The sequence below is a fragment of the Triturus cristatus genome, chromosome 2_2 (assembly GCF_964204655.1).
Source record: "Triturus cristatus chromosome 2_2, aTriCri1.1, whole genome shotgun sequence".
In the NCBI taxonomy this organism is placed as follows: domain Eukaryota; kingdom Metazoa; phylum Chordata; class Amphibia; order Caudata; family Salamandridae; genus Triturus; species Triturus cristatus.
The window spans coordinates 837,523,604-837,538,045 of record NC_140582.1 but is presented as its reverse complement, the minus strand read 5'-3'; positions in this window follow the sequence as shown (position 1 = coordinate 837,538,045).

The following is a 14,442-nucleotide window of genomic DNA, read 5'->3' as shown; positions in this document are numbered from 1 at the left end:
GATAAAACAAGCATACCAGACTTCGGTGTGGTGAAATTTTGTTTTACAATCTTACAATTTTTTTTTTATCTGAATATACATTTGATGTCATATTTGGTCCTGTTATTAGGTTAAAAAAATTGAGATTATTGGTCTCTTCTCGCTGTCCCAGCAGCAGAAGCTGGTGTATGTCTAGCATCACCTCCTAATACTGGCTATCAGATGCTCCTCCTGCTGTTCGTCCAATGGTATGTTTGTGCGTACACATATATTGTGAAGAATGCAACAGACCATTATGATCTTGCACACAAGTTCAGGACTGTACATGAGTTGGCCCCCGATACGTCTAGGCACAGGAACCTGGATTTGAGGACTCCAAATATCCGTTCAACTATGGCCCTTGTGCGTTCCAGCGCAAATTTGTAGTCTCTCTGGGCACGTGTGTGTGTCACTCTGAAGGGCGTCATCAGCCATGGCATGAGTGCATTTCCTTGATCACCTGAAACAGATTTAAGAGATTTGTGGCCATTAGGACATGTGCCTTCTGTGTTTGCCAAGTGCCTTTTATAGGTGTGTGTGCATTGTGCAACTTTGTACTTTCTGGTTTGACATGTTGATTTTCCTACTTGCCTATACTTGACAGACTACACCTCACCATGTTTTCATTGTCCGTGTCCTGTGTATTGACTCCATGTTGTGACTGTTAGGATGTATGGGCCAATTAAAAAGAAGATGTTAGTTTCTTTACAGCCACGTTGCACAAACTAGACGTCTCCTGTGCACATATTGTTGAGGGTGCACCATTGGCACATGTGCCATATTAAGCATCAACCTTGACTTTTTTATGACTACTATGTTGGGATATCATATGGGTACCTCATTGTTAGTCATTGTGCTAAGGGTGACTGAGAGTGTAAATCTTGTGTGCTACACATTGGATGCATTGTGTGCTTTTTACATCCACCTAGTGTCTAGGTGACAATGGCACTGCTACCTGGTGCACTTGACTTACTGGGCCATTTGTGGATGTCCTTGTGTATAGGTTGACTGAGACTCTGCATGTATGCATGTTGTGGTACGAAACGTCAATCTACCCAAGTGTGTGCCTGTTCCCAAACAACACATATTATGATTTCTGAATTTGTGCCTCAGATTGCTACACCTCACCAGGGGAGACATTTGGATGTACGACATGTGTTGAGGATGTGATTTGGATAGTTTGTATGCTCTTCCTATGCATCGTCCATTCAGCAACAAGACAGACTGATGTTCGAAACAACTTTTGTTTGTATTTCTGGTCAGTGGGTGCTCACTTCATTCAGCACTACTTGTAGAGCCATAATGCATGTACACCCACTACATGGTGCATGGCTGTTTTTGCAAATTGTGCACTTTCGCAAGTGAGAGCAGTGTGATCTATCATTATTTTTACAAATGGTACATGTGTTGAATTTAACATGTATGTGGCACAGCAGAAGCATATGTTCTGTGTTATGTACTGCATTGGTTAATTACAGGTTTTGTATGATGACTGCTGAGTTCTGCTAAATCTATGTCATAGTGGTTTGTGTGAGATTTTCATGGCGCTTCCCTTGTTGGTCTGTCTTCCAGATGTCTTGATTGATTTGCATTGTGTGGTAGTGTGCATCGTTTGGACCTGTTCTAAGGTATGTCATATTACATTGGCTACCTGTGCATTGTCTCATATTTTGACTACATGCTTGCGTGCTTGAGGTGTGTGGTGTGTTCAGTTTGTACTTGACAACGAGCTGTCCATTTCCATAAGTGCCATTCTCAAACCGCTGTTTGATGACCGATTGTCGAAATATGTAGGAGTCATGCACACTCCCAGGGAACTTAGCAACAACATTAATGAACAGGCCCAGGCGGTCCACAATTGCCTGAAAGTTCATGGAGTGTGTGTGCTTCCTGTTCTTGTAAATGTGGGCAATGTCTGCAGGAGTCACAAGTAGAAAATGGGTGCAGTCAATTGCTCCCCAACACATGTGGAAAACCAGCAATGTCATAAAAGCCTTGTTTGTTCTCAAGTTGTTCCTGTGCAGTGTTGGGACAGTGTAGATGCTGTGGAATCAGGCTGATTATGGCATGTAAGACTTTGGGTAGGAACCTGGAGAAGGATGACTGTGAGACTTTACCCACTCTGGCAGTGGTTTTTTGGAAGGTACCAGAGGCCAATATGTGCAGCACTGCAAGTAGCTTTGTCTGCGGAAGGATGTTTGTACAGCGCTGGTATGGTGCCTGCAGCCTTGGTGCTATCCGTGTGAGTATGAGTAAGATGGCGGTCCTCTTGAGCCTGCAGTGTGCTATCACATCCTCTGGCCGGAGGTCAATCAGGGTGATGCGTTGGCGGTAGACCCACTCTCTTCTTTGGCGCTGCCTCTGAGGTGGTCCTGGTGGCGATGGCAGTGGTGGTTGTGGTCTTCTTGGGGCTCCAAGCTGCAGTAGTAGTACTCCATGGCATCATTAGGTGAGTAAATGAGGGTTTGGGATCGTCTCCCTTATCTTCTGGTTTCTTTGCTCCATTTTTTAGACCAGCTTTTTTCTTGTCTTAAAAACCAGAAACTAACTGGCCTTAGTCTGCAGAGACAGTGGCACATCGGAGGAGCAGCGCCCCATTTTGAGCTCGACGGCTGCTAGCTCCATTACAAACAAACACCTGAGGACTGCTATGATCATAGTGTGACAATTCGTTTGGACACATATCAAGCTCTTTAATAGCTTCCTTTGTGAAGATAATGACCAGGAAGATTTTAACCACTTATATACTTAGCCAGGATTAGGAATTCCATATGGAATGCACATAAGGGTCGTACAATACTTTTAACTCACCGTCCTGAAGATAGTCTAAAGGATGCATAAACCAAAAACACCGAATCGTCGACAATCTCATCTATTTCCTCGGTGATTTATTTTCCTAAAGGAATTGATTTCTGTATTGATCAGGTTCATTTTCCGTGTTTACATATGTTTGGAATAGATGTTCACACTAATGACTCTGAGGTATTAGTCATTGTGTATCATCTGTAAACCTCGATCATTGCGTTTTGTTCTAATCTTTTGTACCCTTTCTTGTTTTCCTCATAAAAGTTTGCATTATGAAAAATTCACACCCGTTTCCAAGAGTATCTTTGGCAGATTTATTGTGACATAAATGAACAAATTGAATTATTGATTGTTCTATTGTAAGTTACCATCTGGGACTTATAAACATTGTTGCATGTTTCAATTGTTGAACTGAGTACATGGAAAGAAATCCCTTGTAGGCACAGTTACTTATCAACGGCCCTTAGCGGCATTTTTTTGGGAGTATTGCCCGACAGAACATTCATTGTAATTATCGCAAAGTGGGTTTAGCGGCGATTTTTTCCTGGGCACGCCCACCTTGCATATCATTTTTGTTAAGTCACGCTAACAGAGTTGGCGATCCGAAAAGCGCACGTTTATGCTGGAAAACTGCTGCTAACTGTGGTTAGCGGCAACTTGTAAATATGGCGATAAAAAAAACGCATTAGGGTCAGAGAATTGACGCTATGGCGGCATTAACTCCTTGTATATATGCCCCTAAAATTTTGATGGAAAGTGGACCAAAAAATGTCTTCTGGTTTGTACCTGCTGCAGCAGTTGAAAAAACCCCAGAGCCTCATGTTCACTCTTAGTAAAGCATGAGTTAATATGCTTGCTGTAATGGTGCGTCTGACCTTCTGAGAATACGGAGTAGGCCAATAACTCCTTTATTTCAAGTGCTGTGAGGCTTGAGATCTACATTAATAAATGTGGCTTTTGCTAGTTTGTGAAGAACTAGTATCGCAGGATTCACCGAGCTGCTACGGTTGACTCCTTGATTTGATTTTGTACCAAAGCAGTCCCTGCCTACCACACTCTCAGTGGTCTCCAGCTTTATAAAGCTTTATCTGTTGCAGTCCAGGTTATTTAGTCACTGCTCGAGTGCTAGGACAGTTCTGAGCATTTGATGCTAGTTGTGTGTGAAACGTTTGCAATTCTTCTTCCATTAGGCTCTGCCCTAAATGTCGTTTTTGTAATTAGATGTGCAGCTGTTATCCGAGACCTGGGACCCACGACCCACCTGCTGTTTGGCTGAAGTACTGGCATTGTCTTTTAACTGGGTTAGTGACAGCAACTCAATATTCAATACAGCCCCCAAAATAGGTTGAGTTCTTTAAGGCACCTCAAGAAATATTCATGTGCAACAATGATTAATTGGTGCATGTTGGCTGCTGGAATCTCGTTTAATCTCTTGTTTCTCTTATCCTCCTATTTACTGCTCTCTCGGTTTTTGTAGGGGCCAATAGAAGGGTTTTAGTGTGAAAGCAAGGGAAGAAAGGCACAATTGCTCTATGGTTTCACAGCTGCTCAAAGTCCTCCAGCTTACACTGACCAGGCTACATTATTCATATGGTTGAGCCTCTGCTGGCAGCACTTTACCTGGTAAAAAAAATTGAGCCTGCCAAGCTTTTTACCAATGTATCTTTGCCTTGTGAAGTGTGAGAATGGGCAATGTCAAGCTCTGTTTTCCAATTTTCTGGTCATTTGTGCCAATACGGGTTTGATTTACTGGTGCTGATTTTAGGTCAATCTACCAGATATCACAAGCTGCCAGGTTGTGAAAGAGCTTTTGTGAGTTTACAGCCCACCCATTGCTTACCATTGGTTGGATCTATTGTTACTCTCTTGCGCTTGCCTCTTATTTGATGGCTTGCCTCCTTCTTGTGTTTTTCCCTCCACTGGAGTAAAAGCCTTTACAAACCATTTGATTGCCTAACTTGTATTCTTCCACTGCTCACATTTAGGGAACTATTTTTTTCTTTTTCATTCAACATTCCTTGAAAGTGCAAGTGTTTCTAGTGCTCTCCATCCTTGCTTCACCCCTAAAACTGTCTTTTGATTCTTCTCGTGTTTTGATTGGCAAACCTTATTAGGGTTTTTAGCATGTGCAGGGAACCAGGTATGCATATGTTTTAATGGTGAATCCATGATAAGTATAGTAGTTTTAGAGGACAAGATCCCTTAGCTTCTTTGTTTTAGGGACTCTCTAGTTTCGATCTGAATGTGGGCGAAATATACATGAGGGTTTCCTGTTTCTAAATTATGTAACTACGAGCTCAGGGATATCTACAGATGCATCAATTTTTCAACATATATTTTATAAATACAAATTACAATGTATATGAAGGATTGCAACAAGGAAAAAGTGCAGTCATCATTCAAAAAAAGTGTCTGAACAATACTGACTTTTTTATATTAAACGCAGTTGGAGAGAAAGAGCAGTACCTTCATACGAAACATTGAATCATCAACAAAAAACATAACATCGCACATATGCATCACATCAACAATCGAACCCTGTATCACACCCAGGGGCTAAGGGTACCATCTGTATCATATACAGTGGTCCAAGCAACCAACACCTAAAAAACTGACAGAGAAAGAAAATGACTTTGTCCTGAAAAATTACTCCTATTGCATGTTATCTTGTGGACAGGGTAAGCTCTGCACTGTACAGAGGACTAAGTGAGCCTGATAGTCTGTCAATATCGCTCCAAGACAATCGAAAAAAGGTGACTTTCACAGGCTCGCCTAGAGGGTGTGTAAGACCTGGGGTCTCCAGGCCCTATGGGGCGGTAACGTGACACGAGCGGTCGGGCCACCAAAGGTCTGTGTGTAAAGCAACCATACAACACGCACCTCACATGCGACGAGGAACACACACAATAAGTGACGCCACACTGTAGGAGTTATGTAAATACTCAAGTTTATCCAAGTAGATCACGTTAGATGCAGTTCATGAGGTAGCAGTACATTTCATATGCTGATAATACAATAGCTAGCGATGTACATATCAGTCAGGAGCTATAAAGGCTATTCATACCATATATGCATTTCATGAGATAACAGTACTGCCTGGGGCACAACTACCAAACACGTAGCTGTACACGTGCTCTTCCCCTTCCTGTCGCGTTGTGTGCTCTAACTGGTGACGACCTCAGAGCGGGGCATCTAGCATGGAGAGCTACTCGCAACTAAAGACATTTAGCACTTCAAGGTAGAACAGGAGCAGCAGAGCGCTACTCGTAACTTCTGGCACTTAGCACTGCAGTAGGAAACATGTATAACAGAGAGCTACTCGTAATCAATAGCGCGTAACCTTTCAGTAGGGCATATGAATAATAGAGCGCTACTCGTAATCAATAGCGCGTAACATTTCAGTAGGGCATATGAATAATAGAGCGCTACTCGTACTTGATAGCACCTAACACTTCAATAGGGCATATAAATAACAGAGCGCTACTCGGAATCAATAGCACGTAACACTTCAGTATGGCATATGAATAACAGAGCGCTACTCGGAATCAATAGCACGTAACCCTTCAATATGGCATATGAAACACAGAGCGCTACTCGGAATCAATAGCATCTATCACTTCAATACGGCATATGAATCACAGAGCGCCACTCGTGCTCGGGTGCAGTCAGTGTTTAACACGGGGCTGTCCGCAGGGCGCACACGGGACTTGCGGAGCGAGTCTCTTGCTCCGGTGCAGTTCGTAGGCACCGCGCTTCAGGGCAGACACAGGGGGTACCAGGAAGGGATCACTCGGCGGGGTCTCTCCGTCGCGATGACAGGGGGAACTCCCACGGAGAGGGAACCCGGGCCCAGGGTGCGGTGTGGCTCCCAACCAGCAGGGGGCGCACCGGGGCGATCCCAGCCTTCGGGCTTACCTCGATCTCCGCGCTGGAAGGCGTCCGCTCCCGCGATGATGGGACACTCGTTCTCGGCCTCGCGCACTTCTCCTCACAGCTGCGACGGAAGCGACGGGGCCCTGGGCTTCTCCACGGGCCTCTCGACACGGCAGGGTACTTCTTCCGGCCTCAGGGTCGCGGCGGTGAGTGCGCTGGCTTGCACAACACCGGGTGTGCTAAAGTTAAGGATGGGGGTTCTGTGTTCAGCGGAGCCCGCTGCCGGGGGTCCCAGACCAGGGCAGGGAGCGCACGGGTCACAGCGCTAATACCTGGTCGATCCCCGGTGGTTCTCCAATCAGCTTCACATCAGAGTTCAGGGGTCAGTCTGGACACGCAGTCTCAGTGCTTTGGCTTGTAAGTTTAAAGTTCAGTCTGGACACGCAGTCTCAGTGCTTGGCTTGTAAGTTTAAAGTTCAGTCTGGACACGCAGTCTCAGTGCTTTGCTTGTAAGTTTCGGTTCTTAGATGTCAGATAAGGTCTGGTTGGCGCAGATGTATCTGGCGCCCCTAAGGGGTTCTGTTGCAGGGGGGTAGGGATGGAGAAGGCAGCTAGGTCCTTCCTAGTCAGGCTGGGCAGAGGTTCTCTGGGTCGTCCTACTACTGGGCAAGATCAGTGGGTTTCACAGGGTCCCTCACTCACTTAAGAGGCAGCACCTAGATCCTGTCACTCTCAGAGGCATAAGTCCCTGGCTAGGCCCTACCGCCTACACTCCTGGTGGATTCTTCCAGCTCTGCTTCACCCCAATGGCCAACTCACCAGAAAAAGTTCCCTCCCTCACTTAAGTAGCCCTAGGTCAGGTGACCTCTGGCCAAGGCGGCAAAAGAAAAACCACACTTCCCTTCTAGAAGGTTCCAGCACATTCCAGGAGCTTCCCCACTCTGCCTATGGGACAAAAAGGCGGGCTGGAGTCGCAACATTGTTGTGGGGTTCAAGCCAGCTCCTGGCAGCTAGGGTGCTACTATGAAAGACCACTCTGCAGTAGCAGGGGCCTGTGGCAGCCATCTTGGGAGAAGGGAGCACCTGCACCTTAACACTGATTGGCAATGAAAAGGCGCCCGGAGACCTAGTCCAACATAAAAATGAGGGTGGAAAAAATGAGGCACGATACAAAAATGGAAGGGGAGACCACCCTAGGGCTGACAGGTCCAACATGCGTCCCCCCCCAGGCCGAAAGAGGGGAGAGCTACCCAACCTCTAGGGAGTTCTCATCACTAAGGCGGAAAAACCTGGAGAGACCGTCAGCATTGGCGTGGTCAACTCCGGGCCGATGTTCCACCCGAAAGTCCATCCCCTGTAGGGAAATGGACCACCTCAACAACTTGGGGTTTTCGCCTCTCACCTGCATGAGCCAGCGAAGGGGGCGGTGGTCGGTCTGGATAAGGAAGTGAGTGCCAAAGAGATATGGCCTCAACTTCTTCAGAGCCCAGACCACCGCGAAGGCTTCTCTCTCAATGGTGCTCCATCGCCGTTCCCGAGGGAGGAATCTTCTGGATATGAAGGCCACTGGTTGATCTTGGCCCTCGGTATTGAGTTGCGAGAGCACCGCACCTATGCCGTGCTCTGAGGCATCTGTCTCTACAATAAATTCCTTGCTGAAATCTGATGTTGCTAGTACTGGAGCGGTACACATCGCATGTTTCAGTGTGTCAAAGGCTTCTTGGCATGCAGCTGTCCATATGACCTTGCAAGGTTGCTTCTTTGAGGTCAATTCCGTCAAGGGGGTTACGATGGTACCATATCCCTTGACAAACCGGCGGTAATACCCAGTGAGGCCGAGGAAAGCTCGGACCTCTGTTTGGGTCTTGGGGGGCTCCCAAGCCAAGATAGTTTCGATTTTGGCCTGGAGGGGTTGCACCTTACCTCCGCCCACCAGGTGTCCCAGGTACACGACGGATCCCTGTCCAATCTGGCACTTGCTGGCTTTAATTGTTAAGCCAGCGCGCTGCAGCGCCTGCAATACCTCCTGGAGGTGTTGCAGATGGTCCTCCCAGGTGCCACTGAAGACAGCTATGTCATCCAGGTAGGCCGCTGAGAAGGACTCCAGGCCAGATAGTACCTGATTCACTAACCGCTGGAATGTGGCCGAAGCATTTTTGAGCCCAAAGGGCATCACTCGAAACTGGTAGTGGCCCTCGGGGGTGGAGAACGCTGTCTTCTCCCTTGCTCCATCGGCCATGGCAATCTGCCAATATCCGGATGTCAGATCAATGGTGCTGAGGTACCGGGCTGCTCCCAGCCGGTCCACCAGCTCGTCTGCACGTGGGATGGGGTGAGCATCTGTCTTTGTGACAGAGTTCAACCCCCGGTAGTCCACACAGAACCGAAGTTCTGGCGTCGTACCCGGTGGGGCCGCTTTTGACACCAGCACCACTGGACTAGCCCACGGGCTGCTGGAAGGTTCTATCACCCCCAGCTCCAGCATCTTTGCCACCTCACGCTGGATGCTATCCTTCACTCGGTCAGAGAGCCGGTAAGACTTGTTCTTCACCGGGGGGCTGTCCCCTGTGTCCACATCATGGGTACACAAATGAGTGATTCCAGGCGTGAGGGAGAACAACGAGGCGAACTGTCCCAGGACATGGCGACAGTCCCTCTGTTGCTCTGGGGTCAAGGATGGGGAGAGGACTACACCTTCCACCGAACCATCCTTCTCTTGCACCGCTAGAAGGTCAGGAAGAGCTTCACTCTCTTCCTCTTCGCTCCCATCCATCACCATAAGGAGAGCAAGCTCTGATCGCTCATGGTGCGGCTTCAGGCGGTTGACGTGGAGCACCCTGAGGGGCTGACGGGGGGTTTTCACATCTACAACGTACGTGGTCTGGCCTCGCCGCTCCACAATGTTGAACGGGCCAGTCCACCGGTCCTGGAGGGCACAAAGCTCCCCAGGTTCCATAACCCACACCTTCTGTCCAACGTCTAACTCGACCGTCCGAGCGTTGCGGTCATACCACTCCTTCATCACGGTCTGGCTAGCCTCCAGGTTCTCTGTGGCTGCCTTCCACAGCTTGGCCATCAAGGTGCGGAACGCCAGCATGTAGCTGACAATGTCACGGGGAAGCTTCTGTGAAGTCTTCTCCCACCCCTCTTTCACTAAACTGAGGGGACCCCTAACGGGATGGCCATAGAGCAATTCAAACGGGCTGAACCCAACTCCCGTCTGCGGTACCTCCCGGTAGGAGAATAACAAGCAGGGGAGGAGGACGTCCCATTTACGCCTCAAGCCCTCTGGTAGGCTTCAGATCATCCCCTTCAATGTCTTATTGAAGCGCTCTACAAGTCCGTTAGTCTGGGGATGGTAAGGAGTGGAGAACCGGTAGGTCACCCCACACTCCTTCCACATGGCCTGCATGTAGGCCGACATGAAATTGGTACCCCTGTCCGACACCACGACCTTGGGGAATCTCACTCGGGTAAAAATCCCCAACAGTGCCCGCTCCACCACCGGTGCAGTGATGGTCCTCAGAGGAATAGCCTCTGGGTACCTTGTGGCGTGGTCCACCAAAACCAAGATGAACCGGTGTCCCGCTGCGGTCGGAGGGTCCAATGGCCCAACAATATCGATACCGACCCTCTCAAACGGGGTCCCGACCACGGGGAGCGGTTCCAACGGGACCTTCAACTTAGTCCCAGTCTTGCCACTAGCCTGACAAGACTTGCAGGTCTTGCAAAAGGTGTCTGATGCAATCCTCTTCCTGGGCCAATAAAAATGGGGGACCAACCGTGCAAAGGTTTTGTCCTGACCCAGGTGTCCGGCTAAGGGTATCTCGTGCGCTAACTCCAGCAGAAAGGCCCGGTAACATTGGGGGACCACTATGGCCCTCGAAGATCCATGTACCGGCACCCTGGGCTCACTGTATAGGAGACCATCCTCCCAATACACGTGATAACTTCCCAGTTCCTGACTGGCCACTTGGGCTTCGGCCTGCCGCCGCATGCCTTCAAGCGTGGGGCACGCCCTTTGTGCCTGACAAAATTCCTCCCGGGTAGGACCTCCTTCCACATGCCAGTCAGCAAGGGTCGGCAAGTCCTCCACAGGAACGAAATCTACCTCCGCGGACTCCGGGGGCACCTCTCCGGCCTCCCCATCCATCTCACGGGGCATGTCCTCTACCACCTTCTTCTTTCCATGTTTGGCTTTGGGTTGGGCCATGATTCCAGGCTCCAACCCAGGGTGAGTTCTATGCCGGGCAGCCATGGACCGCGTGCTGACGCAAGTCCACCCTGGTAATCCCAGCATCTCGGTGTGAGCGTCAAACTCGACGTCTTTCCACTTGGTGTGCTCCAGGTCGTTCCCTAGCAAACACCCCACAGGCAAGGTAGGGCTCACAGCAACTCTCAGTAGGCCTCTGACTCCTCCCCACTCAAATGGAACACGAGCCACTGGATAGTGACTCATACTGCCGTCAGCCAATACGGCCGGATGGAACTCCTCGGGGACTACTTTGGTCTGGGGACACCAGCCGCCGCACGAAAGTGGTCATGCTGGCCCCTATGTCCCTCAGAGCTTCCACCTCCTCCCCATTAATTCTCACCCTCTGCTGATATTTAGCAGTGTTCGGGGGCAGGGACACTACGGGGACCACCTCTCTATCCCCGACTGAAACCAGCGTCAGGCCTGTCAACTCCCCTTCCCTATCTAAGGGCAGCTCCACCCCAAGTGCTATACTACTCACCCCGGGACTTTTCCCGCCCGTTGGGGCTGGTGGTCGCTTGCGACACTTGGGATCTCCCCTGTAGTGTCCAATCTCCCCACACTCGTAGCACCGCACAATCCTAGGCTGCTGACTCCTGTCAGGGTAAGTGGGTCTGGTGGAATTGGACAGGGGTGGGGTTCCTACTCCCTTCCCAAACTTATTTTGGGGACCTTTCGAGAACTCCACCTTTTTATCTCCCCCCTCTTTCTTCTGGGGGAAACCCTGTCCGCCTTTCGAGCCATCTCCCCCGGGGCCCTTGTGAGACACCCGGGTGCTCACCCAAATATCTGCCTCCTCCGCAAGCTCACGGGGATCCATCAACTTGCGGTCCACCAGATGTTGGCGCAGCTCCGGAAAGCTCTTATCCAAGAGGTGCTCCCTTAAACAAAGGTCGTACAACCCTTGGTAGTCCTGCACCTCGCTGCCACGCACCCAACCATCTAGTGCCTTCCTCGCATAATCAAAAAAATCTACCCATGTCTGGGTGGACAGCTTATGGCTGCCACGAAACTTTTGCCTGTACCTCTCGGGGTTGAGACCAAACTTTTTTAACAAGGCCTCTTTCATGGGGGCATACCTTACCTGATCCGCCTTGGCCAAATATAGCAGGGTGTCCCTAACATTGGGAGGTATATACCGGTATAAACCACCTCCCCAATTACTTTCGGGTACCCCATGGGCCGTCAAGGCTACCTCGTATGCCTCCAACTATTTCATGATGTCCCCCACTGTGAAATTGGCAATTACCTCTTTAGGTAGGTAGAACTTTGACTCTTGAGGTTCCTTAGATATGCTGCCACCATTGTCCTTATTGGACGCGTTCAATTGGAGGGCGCGTAGCTCCAGCTCTTTTAGCTGAAGCTCATGCGCCAGCTTCTTTTCCTCCATTGCCCATCTCCTGTTTTCTCTTTCTTGTTCCAATCTGGCCAATTCCCTTTCTTTCTCTTGTTCTAACTTGGCCAGCTCCCACCTTAACTGCCTCTCTTCCCTCCTGTCCTCTTGAGACGCGCTCCTCCTCGACCCTGTCCTACTACTGGCCCCAGAACGTCTCCCTGGGGGCACATTTTCAGACACATCTACATTCAATATGTCGATCACTTCTTGGGCGCTCTCCTCCTGAGGTGCCTCTGGCGCCTCCTGTCCCTCATCCCCTCTCCCTTGTGGGTGGGCTTCTACCCATGCCCTAATGGTGGTGCGGAGTTCCGGTGCTTTGGCCCTCCGTACCCCAGGCACCCCCATCCCCCTGCCCGAACTCCCTTAGTTGCTTCACACTGTACCCCTCGAGGTCAGCTAACCGGAATTCCATTCTGGCAGGTGGGGACCTAGACACTAAGGAGAAAAATTCCTAGGGGATAGGCAACAGCTCTCAGCTAACCAGGCTTCCTGTACTCTCAACCTGGACAGTGGAAATAACAATGCAGCAATCAATGGTTTTAGAGCTCTGGAACAAATAGGTGTTTAATTGTGGCGCCCTTCGCTCCACGGAGTGACGCCACACTGTAGGAGTTATGTAAATACTCAAGTTTATCCAAGTAGATCACGTTAGATGCAGTTCATGAGGTAGCAGTACATTTCATATGCTGATAATACAATAGCTAGCCATGTACATATCAGTCAGGAGCTATAAAGGCTGTTCATACCATATATGCATTTCATGAGATAACAGTACTGCCTGGGGCACAACTACCAAACACGTAGCTGTACACGTGCTCTTCCCCTTCCTGTCGCGTTGTGTGCGCTAACTGGTGACGACCTCAGAACGGGGCATCTAGCATGGAGAGCTACTCGCAACTAAAGACATTTAGCACTTCAAGGTAGAACAGGAGCAGCAGAGCGCTACTCGTAACTTCTGGCACTTAGCACTGCAGTAGGAAACATGTATAACAGAGCGCTACTCGTAATCAATAGAGCGTAACCTTTCAGTAGGGCATATGAATAATAGAGCGCTACTCGTAATCAATAGGGCGTAACATTTCAGTAGGGCATATGAATAATAGAGCGCTACTCGTACTCGATAGCACCTAACACTTCAATAGGGCATATAAATAACAGAGCGCTACTCGGAATCAATAGCACGTAACACTTCAGTATGGCATATGAATAACAGAGCGCTACTCGGAATCAATAGCACGTAACCCTTCAATATGGCATATGAATCACAGAGCGCTACTCGGAATCAATAGCATCTATCACTTCAATACGGCATATGAATCACAGAGCGCCACTCGTGCTCGGGTGTAGTCAGTGTTTAACACGGGGCTGTCCGCAGGGCGCACACGGGACTTGCGGAACGAGTCTCTTGCTCCGGTGCAGTTCGTAGGCACCGCGCTTCAGGGCAGACACAGGGGGTACCAGGAAGGGATCCCTCGGCGGGGTCTCTCCGTCGCGATGACAGGGGGAACTCCCACGGAGAGGGAACCCGGGCCCAGGGTGCGGTGTGGCTCCCAACCAGCAGGGGGCGCACCGGGGGCGATCCCAGCCTTCGGGCTTACCTCGATCTCCGCGCTGGAAGGCGTCCGCTCCCGCGATGATGGGACACTCGTTCTCGGCCTCGCGCACTTCTCCTCACAGCTGCGACGGCAGCGACGGGGCCCTGGGCTTCTCCACGGGCCTCTCAACGCGGCAGGGTACTTCTTCCAGCCTCAGGGTCGCGGCGGTGAGTGCGCTGGCTTGCACAACACGGGGGGTGCTAAAGTTAAGGATGGGGGTTCTGTGTTCAGCGGAGCCCGCTGCCGGGGGTCCCAGACCAGGGCAGGGAGCGCACGGGTCACAGCGCTAATACCTGGTCGATCCCCGGTGGTTCTCCAATCAGCTTCACATCAGAGTTCAGGGGTCAGTCTGGACACGCAGTCTCAGTGCTTTGGCTTGTAAGTTTAAAGTTCAGTCTGGACACGCAGTCTCAGTGCTTGGCTTGTAAGTTTAAAGTTCAGTCTGGACACGCAGTCTCAGTGCTTGGCTTGTAAGTTTCGGTTCTTAGATGTCAGATAAG